The following is an 11,995-nucleotide window of genomic DNA, read 5'->3' on the forward strand; positions in this document are numbered from 1 at the left end:
AAATGCAGCACTTTGTTGACTGCCCTGGAAAAATCCAATAATACAGAGTGAATCTCTTTACCAGTCTCAAGATCTAAATCTTCTTTTACGCACTAGCATCCGTTTTAGGGTATCCTGTGAATGTCATCCATAAAATAAAGTCAGTGTGGCCTAAGTTGGTCGACCATCCTGTGACTCTGCAGTTCAACATTGTATTTATTTATTTATCTATTGATGTACATAAATCAGTAGATGGGTTCTTGTGTTGGTCCCAGGGCAGAGATCAATGCTTGTAACAGCGGCACTATGTGGACTGCCCTGCACTGTGCTGCCTTTCAAGGTCATGGCAAGGTCATTATGAAGTTGATGCAGCACAGTCCTGATCTCCAGATGAAAGATGCCAAAGGAAGGTGAGCAATGATTCTTATCTCTTGTCTGGAACCTACAATGTATCATCTCTTGTGTGCAACTATCTTTTTAAAGGGGGCCTGCATGCCCTTTTACGTAGAGCGTAATCAGCCGTTTTAATTTTACGTAGAGCGTTGCCGACCCCTCCAATTCAACGTAGAGCGTAATCGGTGTAATTTGCGTAGAGCGTTATTGGCCACTTTAATTCTACGTAATGCGTAGTGGCTACCCGGAATTTAGCGTAAAACGTAGATGAAGAATTGTGCGTAATGCGTTATCAAACTTTTCCAACCTTGCTCTAAGTCACAAACGAGTGTCATGTCCGCAGTCTGCTTTGTTTTGCTATCCTCCCCCTCTACAGAATGCAGGAAATAGCGTTTCAGCGGGTCAAGATTTCAAAATTTTCTCTGACGTTAGCATACTCCCGGACCGCCCTAGGATTGTTGCGCCTCCGGCGTATATGTCGGGACGACGTCGCCACCCAAAGCTCAAGTTGAAACACTTCTGTTTTTGTTTATGATATAATCTGTCAGCAAAATTTGCCCCTCAAAATTCTGGAAAAAGCGTTTCAGGGGGTCATGATTTCAAAATTTTCCCGGTAGAGAATTTTGCCGCCGGCGAAAAGCATGTCGCGATTGTCGGGAGGGCTGGAGGGTGTCGCACACCAAAACTCAAGCGGAAACCCGTCTGTATTTTTTCACACATAGAGATGTCATTAAATTTAGCTTACTTTATCAGCAAAATTTGCCCAGCAAAATTCAGGAAATAGCGTTTCAATAGGTCAAAAATGTCAACATTTTCAATGTCACGCTCTGGCGGAAAAATTATATGTCGGGACGGCGTTGTCCCCGAAAGCTCAAGTTGAAACCCTCCTGTATTTTTTTTTCACATTATAGAGATGCCATTAAACTTAGCTTATTTTACCAGCAACATTTGCCCCTCAGAATTCAGGAAATAACGTGTCAATGGGTCAATAATTTTTAATTTCCCCGTGGGAGCATGTCGTGCATCTGGCGAAAAAAAATGTCGAAAGGCGCCGTTCCCCCAAAATCAAGCTGAAACCCTTCTGTATTTCTTTTTACAAATAGAGATATCATTAAACTTAGCACCCGTCTTTGGCGCTCGGTTGTGCCATAATCTAAAAAAAAAGTACAAAATCCTGGCTATCAAGACTATGTTTTTGTCACCTCCAAACCTCATACATTACCAACTTTGACGCCTTAGTTCAGCTGGTAGGTTTTTGAGTCCTGCATGATACATTGGGAAGCTTCAGATTTTAGCGTAGAGCGTAGAGAGGCTACCTGAATTTAGCGTAATGCGTAGCCGGCCCTCCAAATTTAGCTTAGAGCGTTGTCGGGACCCCCCATGCAGGCCCTCTTTAAAGGTACTACCGTGTAGGGGGGCCAATCCCCATGACACACAGCGTAGAAAAGTCCAAAATGCAGCATTCCTCTCAGAAAAAAATTCCATATCTGCTTTAAAGTACATTATTTCTGGCTGAAAATTCATAAAATTGCTGACAATAAGGTTATCTCTAAGACATTATTACAACTTTTTGCTAAAATCAAAACTTCCTGAGGTTTTTCACATGTTTCTTGAGCCAACACCTTACCGTAGCGCTGGAATGGCGTCTGTGCGCGAAAGTGCTGTCAACAAGTTGCGCGCTATGTTTTTCAAAGCTGTTTCCTGGTGTGTTCCACATGTTCCAGTCACCAAAATCACATGAAAAATGTAGCAGAACATTCGGGGCTACGCATTACTGGTGGTGTTTTTTCAGATTTACTATTTCGTGACTTAACGCTAGGAACCATTAATTCGACACCCTTTTAATTCGACACTTTTAAGTATTGGCTTGCCAAATCAAGATTCAGCAGGTTGATGCAAAAACTGTTAATTGCATTTCCAATACTAGTTAAGTACTGATGTCAAAAAGGTACAGTCGTAAGTTCATGAAGATCAAACTTTGCAATGACGAGGTCATCAATTTACTAACCGTTTGTTTTAACGTTACGTATGTCATGGGAGAGGGAGCAGCGGCAACACACTGTCACAATGTCGACATTTTCTTCTTCATATCATCACATTACATATCTATACTTCTATCGATCAAAAGAGGAATAAACAATATGTCCGTCAATAACAGCAAATAAGTCTAGTTTTGTCCTTGATCCAAACAAAGCGCGAATTATCCAGAGGCTTTGCGAACGCGTCTTCGGAAACCGCCATTTTGAATATTCCCAGAATGGTACGGGTGATCATGTGAGCAATAGCAGACAACACAAATCATTTATATTTATTTATTTATTCATTTTTCCCCTTTTCTGTCTTGGATTATTAGATAGACATGTCCAACAAGTGTTTATACATCATCAGCAATTGGTAATAGTTACCGACGTCAACAAATTAACTACTCTATCTATTTTCCCCTATTTTCAAATGTAAAAGTCCGGAGCCACGTGTAAGCTAGTGCAGACAGGTATTGAAGACCGTACCAACCGTCTCACTACGGGTTTAGCATGCTAATGACAAGGTTATACTATTAAATTATTGAATTGTGGCAGCAATTAATGCAAAAGTAAAGCTTTTGCATGTTTTATCAAAGACACGTGTTATTTTCATATTTCCGGAACATACATCCCCACAGCGGCTAAGACGATAGCGACACACGAGAGTCGTACTCCCCCCTCTACCGCAGTGATGTTCGCTTGGTACAGGCCGATGACCTGTGTTAGGATAGTTTCCGTTTCCGTATGGCATATATTTTTGTTTACCGGGCAGTAGTGCACTTACTCGCATTTCGATAGCTGTAGCAGACTTGGGTATTAGACCTCAAGGTTTATAATAGCCACCACAGTGCAATGGAACATAAGAACGGATCTGCCGCAGGACGATGTTTTTCAGGACTATTTATTTTGACCGCAGTATCGTGAGTGCATCGGCGGCATACCGACTATGACATGTGGCGCCTATAGTAACTAGTGTAAGTGGACGTTGGTTGACGGAGAAATCGGGAAATAACCATTGTTCTGACTATTAAAATTATCGGTAAATAGCGACATTGTTGTATACTGTCGGATTAATGGTTCGTTTGGAACAGATTACGCAAGGCGCCGTCATATCGGGTCCTATGTTGAAGACGTAATTTTTCCGAGATATGTCAATGATTTGGAAGAGTGACACACATGTAGCAATTGCGGCAAAACCAACGTACACGATACAGTCAATGATTACCGAAATACTCAAAAGTCTGCTTGTTGATTTATCATACAATGGTGCGTTGGCGTAAAGGTGTCGAATTAATGGTTCCAAGCGTTAAATATTGGAAAATATAGTTTTTAGAATTAAAAAAATAAGTCAAAAAATTATCGAATTTTCAAAATACACCATTGTAACATGTTGTATAACTATTTTTGGCAACGCCTCAGGGGCGAGCCACATTTTTACTATATTGTGTGCAGATTGCAAGAATTCTAGGAATTGTACAGGAATGTGAAAGTCCATGGGACGATAACTCAAGAATGCCTGGATGTATTGTCTTCATATTTTGTAGGTGGGTAGGTCTGTGGGAGACCTTGTAATGATTGGATTTTGGGCCCCCTAGCAACTTTCTATGGTACTGCAGGGGAACTTTCACTTTTCAAATCTCGTCTTCTGAACATGCCATAGTCATGATTTTTTTAAGTGGTGGATAGCTCTTTGTTAGGAAAGTATGTCCTATAGATTTGGACCCCCTAACAGCTTTTTTTGGAACTGCAGGAGCTGATTTTAACTCAAATTTTGAAAGAGAATAACGCAAGAAGGGGATGACGGATCATCATAATTTTTGGTGTGTAGATAGCTTAAGTGATGATTTACATAATCATATGCCAATAATGGAAATCAATATCTGATTTGCATAATTAATGAGGGCAGTTAATAAATCAGCTGCATTCTATTATAGGACTCTCAAACACATGACATATGTAACTGAGAAAGAGATAAATATCGATAGATCTCAATTATGCAAATTGATACTTAATTTGCATAATCAATGACAAAATACTATAAATCCATAGTGGTAAATGATGGGGATTTCATTTTTGCACCATTTGGAAGTTAAGTAAATGTGGCCACTATTAGACACAAATCTTGCATAGAGGGCCTCTTTACATAATTTATGAGGAAATGGTACGATATCTTTTTTTGTGAAAACAAGATTTTCATACATTGGACAGCTTGTGTTATTTTGGTAGATGAGTTGATCGACTGATATGATTTATGCGAGGTCCTTCTTTGCATGTTGGCTAAAAACGACGTTAACAGAGACCACCGTCGCCATGGCAACATCTTTTTATGTTGCCAATCTTGTTCTACTTAGAAAAACATGTTTTGTATGATTTCATCATTTGGAACACCCCCGGATTTTCCTTGATAAAAGTGGTAGTTTCCAACATGGCCGCCGGCATGCCTCACACGAGGCAGGCTGGCCTTTTCCCCTGACGAACGAAGGTTTCTGGTGGAGCAGGAAAAGATTCCCGGTAAGTCTCTACAATAAAATGTTGATATAACCTTCCTAAAGGTCTATAGAGTAGATTATTTAATGATTTAACTGAAAAGAAATCTAGATGAATTGTCAATAAGTTTTCGATTAGGTAAGATCATACATGTAACTAAGGGTGGGGAGGGCAGTCTGAGTGAATTTAGTCTGAGGGTTTACATACAACCTGATGCACAGGTTCATGTGGTCACTTCAACTCCTAAAGCAACAGGTAACAATATGTGCTGCTGTTGCTATGATTTTCTGTTTCTTATAATTCTATTTTGGTAGTGGAACAATAATGATAGAATGATAAAACCAACCAATTCACCAACACAACAGAAGGTTACACAATGTATGCTTCTGTTCAAGGAGGTTTAATTCAAACCTCCTTGTTCTGTTGTAAACAAATTGAAGTAAAACTTAAACTGTTTAATATGTTATTAAATAATGATAATAATAATCTGACAGACATTTTTTTGTCTACTTTTTATTCCAGATAGCTTGCATTCTTGCAATTTGATTCTGAGTATCCATGTTGTGAGAGACATCATCAACTACATTGAAAATTCTGAGTTCCCAATCTCAAGAAAGTTGCCAGCCGTCTTAACTTGCATTGACCTGAGATTAAAAGACTCCTAGCAACTGACATGTGGTCAAATCAAGCGACAGATGATGACATATGCCAAAAGGGCAAAGAATGATAAAGCACTGTGGGATAAGACTCTGCCATGTCTTCAAATCAAGGACATTAAGCATGTCGGAGAGAGCTGTAGCCAGCATGGCATTGACAGAACGTCTTAGATGGCCGTGCAAGTCTTTCAGCTATTCCTGTGATTGATAACAGGATTGTACTGAAGCTGCACAGAATGACAACTGGCAGCACATGGGAGACTGTGGTAACATGGCTGCAAAACCTTGGGGAGAACAAAGTGAACCCTGAGGAAGTCTGTGGAAGCCCTACATCAGAGAAGAGCAGAATTAGGCAAGAGCAAGTTTCTGATACACAATGGCCATATCTACAAGGATGTAGACCAGCTGCTGGAAGAAAAGTACATCTGGCCACAGACAATGGCATCCCATGATGGTCAAGCTATAGCAAGACAGAAGAGCCCTTCCAAAAAGAAAATGTTGCGTGGAACCGAAGCAAGGAAGAGATCACTCAGAGCTGAACTTGCAGAAGAAAGACAGGTTTCAGATGGAGTGCGAGGCTCTGAAGGAGCACATTGTTAATCTGAGAGCAGAGATTGAAGACCTAGATGTGCTAACTTGCAATTGCAAGAGGCAGTAGAAGACAAAAGTCACCAAAATGAAGACATTGAGTCACTGGCCTCAGAGTTAGTGAGAACAGAAGAAGCGAGACAAAATGATCACAAGCAGCTGCTTGATTTACAGAAGAAGCTGAAAAAGGCCGTTGATAGGGAAACTTCAATGAAGAAATCATTGAAGACAAACATGAGGAAACTGTCCAAGAAAGAAAGTGCTCTAGCAGTGAAAAGCAACAAGAGAGAAGGATACTACATTGGCCTTGGCAACAAGAGAGAAAGAACTGAAAATCAATGCTCAAAAGGCAAAGTCTTACCATAGGAGCAGAGCTCAAGAAATGAGTGAGAAACTCCAAACAATAAAAATGTGTTATGTTCTGTGTTGGAAGCTGCTAAATCAAGCAAATGGAACTGAGGACTGAAAATTTGTTATGTTCTGTATTCCACTAATCAAGAAGTCAATCTGTTGCAGACTGAGTGAAATTTTTTCTTGAAAATCATAGTTACCATTCAATATGTGATTCGTATTACAGTTTATAGTCATTTACCATAAATCTACTCCATTAAGTTTTGTCATAATTACAAGAGCTGCTATAGGACATTTGATTCATTTGAAGTTAATCTTTATGCTGCATTACTTTTTTTAGGTGAAAGATTTATGAATATGAGTTACATCAAGAAACTCAAATTAGTCTATGTCGTAGATTAGTGATTTGTAAATAATCATGCCATAAATCTACATGCCATAAATCTATTCACAATTACTATTTATTTATTTGCATTGCAGCAGCAGTACAAATACAAGGAATGCCAGGATATTTGATCACAATAAAGACAAGAATGAGAATGTGAAATCATATGTTATTTAATATATATGCAATCTGTACATATAGTTTGAAATTACATGTATGATGAAGGTAAAATACAGATTTTATCCGTAGGTGTTGAACATTGGTTAAAATATTGCGAGAGTAAGATAACTGTGCAATAAAAGCAAAAATAGCATTCAATTGAGAGTGAAGGGGAATACTGTCATGACTGTAGTATAACACATATGACGTGTTACAGACACAATCAATATGAAACTTCCATGGCTGGTGGGGACCCAGATGTTCACATTACTGGGAAGTTTGGGTGGTAAATGGAATGTTGTGTACATAATGAACCACAGAAAAAAATTTAAACGTACCATGAGCTACATAAGTGGTTCAAATATATGACATTTTGTTACATGTTTTTTTCTACGAAAATAGTGAAAAAATAATATTTCAAAAATTCATAATCCTGGAAGGGAAGATGCTAGATCAAAATCTTAAGTTAATGTTTTATGATCCTTGTGACATGCTCTATCCACCTACAAAATTTGAGGGAGAAATATTGAGTTTGAAATTTTATTTGAGCACTTAAAACTGAAAATATTCCAAATATAAAAATCTTTTCATCTGACTCTGAGGGCACTTTTTAACATAATATTTCATTTTTCCAACATTCACAAACAGCACAAATTAACCTGTGCCATGTTCCCCCCTATTTTTTGTGGTGCTAATAAATTACACACTAGCCTGATACAGTAGAATCCGCTTAACTGCACACCACATTTGCCAGCGTATTTGGTGCAATTATCCGGCTGGTGAAATTATGCAAAATTGCCCAGCTGGACCGGTAGTACACTGTGTCATACAGGAGGTGTGCTGTATGAACTTGTTTGCACGCATTTAGATGTTAGAAAGCTTTCGTTATACAGGTACAGTGCGGTAATACCGTATATTCCTCTTGGTAGGGCCACGTTTATGTATTAAAACAGTAAATTTCAAATTCTCAGGAAAGACGTCTCAGGACACAGTGAGTGAAATCAGTAAGCGCCAACAGCGGTATGTGAATATAGCGCTGCCGCGAACTTAAAACCGCCGACAACATCCCATGTCATCCTTGACGCGAAATCAAATCCCCGCGAACTTAAGTACATTCACAGTAATAAGACAGTGTACAGGTAGAGACCAATCTTTATTGAGTACAGCATGCTGTCTGCCAAAACGCAATACCGCCTTTGGCAGGCGTGCGTCTCTCTATGCTGACGACACGCCCCGTGACCCGCCCAGGACCTCCCATACGATCGCTATCAATGTGATTGTCCATGGAGACCACCTTCTTTTGTTAGTCAAAACAATTTTACACATATTGGCAGTATTATGCCTCTACATAGGCAATTATCGTGCAGATATGCGGAGTCACTAACAATGCAGTGAATGGGAACTGGTTTCAGATTTTGGGATTCGGTGCAGTTAAATGGAGTGTGCGTTTATCCGAGGTGCAATTAAGTGGCTTCTACTGTATAAACAAACTGGGTGTAGTTGGATAGCAATGATGTGGCTGACACTAGCACCACTTGATGACTGAATAGTGCTCCCTGAATAGTCTTATCATAACCAGTTGATGTTGCCCCACCACAATGACCAATGACTTGTTTGTGCAATGTGTCCGGGTGTGATGTCGGCCACACTGGTTAACTAATGCAACTTCAAAATGATTCATTCAACTTCATGTCAAGAGCTGACTGGAAAATCGACTTCAAACATGAGTCTAGCCTTACATGTGAATTCAGTCCATTGTACCTTGAATATAAAGCAGTCAGATACTTGTCTTGCTGCTATGACACATGGAATTATTATTGACAGAAGATGAAAGGACGGAAATCGGCTAAACCACATGATTGGGAAGACCAGGACTGGTGACAAGAACACATTATCATCGATGGTGGCACTGACTGATAGTAGGGTCTCTTCAGTTATTAACCTGCATTGCCCCCTCATAAATATACAATCAACAAATTTTCTAGAACAATGAAATGGAAAAACTAGGGGGCCCAAAATTAGACAACTTACTTCCTGTGGCATGAACTATCAACCACACCAAAATCATGACCATAGCACTTGCAGAAAATATGCCCCCAAATTTTGAAGCTCGGCTGCAGAACCTTAGGTACCCGCTAGAAGGCCCATTATCGAGCTCGACCTTCATTTTTGAAAATCCTACCCATCCACTAAATATCATACAGAACCATCGACAGCTTCTCGAGTTATCTTGGCGACAACACAGAAACATACACAGCTTGCTGCACAACGGTAGGAAAGTGCCAGGTGAACCATTCTCGAACTTGACCTGTTCCCACAACCGCTATATATATATACACACCTACAAGAAATCCATCAACGTTTCCGTCACTTTGTTTTGCCTACATGTGAACACACAAACTTGCGAATTCCGCTGCAGTACTGTTGGAAAACGCCAGGTAAATGATTTTTGAACTTGACCTTTCTTTGCACAACCCCTACACACCTACCAAATATCATGAAAATTCATCAAAGGTTTCTCGAGTTATGCTCTTGACAAACATACAGACCCACCCTACAGCTGGCCCAACCGAAAACATAATCTTCATGGCGAAGATAAAAAGAACCGTGGAGCATGGTTTTAAACTAAGGTATCAATCATCTGATTTTCCATATTTTCCCAGGAAGTAAAACGATTCAAACCGTTTCAGCAAAGTAAGCCGTTTTACTTGTGAACGTGAACGCTTCGTAACGGTTTTGTTCGGTTTTACTCTGAACCTCCTCGCAAGGTAGTCTATAGTATACAACCAGGGTGCGAAATACTTTTTTGAGCCAGGTTGCATATCCAAATTTCAGGTTTCTGACCACCTATCTACATTCACCAATTTCTTCAAATAAAGCTCATGCGAAGCGTCTTATAACATTTCTAATACTGTATCTCAAAATCAGATAGTATGAATAAAAGCAGGGCTTCAGACTTACTTTTTGACTTAGAAGCATTGTGCTCCCATTGACCCAACCAAAAAAATGGGCACACCAGCAACAAGATTGGCAATGGAAAAACAGACATTGTCATGGCGACGGTTGTTGTTGTGGGTCATGTGTTAATGTAATATGTCTATGGCGCTGTAAATTGGTGTTGTTCATACTGGATATCCAAAGAAGATGTCTATGGTCGGGGGTGTCAAAGAATTCATACGAATTTTGCAGAATTCATACAAATTTTGCGGAATACATACGATCCATTACTAGAAACATACGATCCTTACGGAATATATACAATCCATTACGCAGAAACATACGATCCTTACAGAATAAAAGATCCATTAGGCGGAATACATACGATCCTTGCTAATTTAGAGAAATGTGCCTGGATCATGTGACACCGGCGGCAAATTCAATATGGCGGACTCGGGATAACCAGTTCTTTGTACGATATCTTGGCTTTTAAGATCTAGAGCTTAATAATGGCGTATCCCATCCGGCTAAACTCTAAAAATCTCAAGCTGCACTAAATTAAGACTGACGTAGGCTTAGACCATTTAGGAGGACCAGACAATGCTAGATTCGGTGCTAGCGCGATGGCCAGCAAATAAGTAAGGATTGTATTCCGCGTAATGGATCGTATGTATTCTGTACCAATCGTATGTTTCTGCGTAATGGATCGTATGAATTCCGTAAGGATCGTATGTTTCTAGTAATGGATCGTATGTATTCCGTAAACTTCGTATGTATTCCGTAAAATTCGTATGAATTCTTTGGCACCCCTGATGGTAGCATGTATTGTTCTGTTGTGGTATGTGTGTTCGTGTGAGTGTGTCCGTCTGTCTGTTAGGAATTTCCAACACTAGCAACAGGTTGGAATGTAACTTCCTGCCATGGACTTTGCCCCAAAGGGTTGGAATGTAACCTCCTGCTTTGGACTTTGACCCCAGCTGCCTAGTACCCCAGGGGGCCTAGATGACCTACATACCAATCCATGATTTGCACACTTCCCAGAATTACTAGTGCTGGGATCCGGAAACGGATATACTGTAGGCGACAACAGTTTCGCTCAGCATACGAAACAAAGAAGGAAACAGCTAAAACCTTGAGTAGGAGGACGGTAAAACACAAGAACTTATTAGTTGTCCGGCAAAAAATAGCGAGGTTGCGAATTCGACAAGCTTTATAGACGAAGATATTTATCTGGGCAACTAGCTAAGACGTCGCCACTGTTTAGTTGGTTTTGCTTCATGACCTCATACATGTAGGTCACAACCCGTGTTACGTCTGCAACGTTGGTTCTTTGTCGTCAGAAAGGGATTACAGATTGTCCTGTGCACGGTTCTGCACTGAACTGCCATCTCTGAGTTTTGTTTTGTGTTCTACTCGGTTAGATTCGATTTCCTGCGCCCATATACCATCATGTTTCGTGGTTTCGCACGCTGAGAGAAACTGTTATCGTCTAGAGAGAATCATGACGTATATCGGTTTCCGGATCCCAGCACTAGTAATTCTGGGAAGTGTGGAAATGGTGAATGGAATACCAGAAGGGGCATGGATGACCCACATGAGGTCATGGGAGCTAACATCCAAACATACCAGAGATTACTAATGCCTGTGGACAAATTCCTATGCAATTTCTAGAATTCTTGCAAACTGCACCCATTATACCATTAGGCTCGCTCCTGAGGCGTCGCCAAAAATCTAGTCACACCACTATAAAAAAAGTAGGAGCACAATGCAAGCAATCCTTTTGGCCATACCAAGTAATACTCCTATTTATCAATACTAACATACTGGAATGTAATTTTGAAAATGTACATGCAAATTATATAGTCAGTCGTAAGCACAAAAGCTCAGTAGTGAACACAAAAGCAGTATAGTAGTTTTTAAAAAGATTGAAAGAAAATCAGTTTAATTACTGTAGAATTTCTAATTTAACAACAACAATAAAGGAAAATTACCCTACAGATAAACTATGACTGAAACATGGTGTTGGAAGCATTATCAAC

General features: G+C 39.9%; 1 long non-coding RNA gene across 1 annotated transcript; it reads left to right on the plus strand.

Annotated features, from left to right (window-relative positions):
• The first annotated feature begins 401 nt into the window (after window positions 1-401).
• Window positions 402-7,189, plus strand: LOC136421332 (uncharacterized). Its single transcript, XR_010753428.1, has 2 exons — window positions 402-4,904; window positions 5,403-7,189. It is a non-coding gene; the product is annotated as an uncharacterized lncRNA (long non-coding RNA).
• Window positions 7,190-11,995: the final 4,806 nt, after the last annotated feature.

The sequence above is a fragment of the Branchiostoma lanceolatum genome, chromosome 16, assembly GCF_035083965.1.
Source record: "Branchiostoma lanceolatum isolate klBraLanc5 chromosome 16, klBraLanc5.hap2, whole genome shotgun sequence".
Taxonomy (NCBI): Eukaryota; Metazoa; Chordata; class Leptocardii; order Amphioxiformes; family Branchiostomatidae; genus Branchiostoma; species Branchiostoma lanceolatum.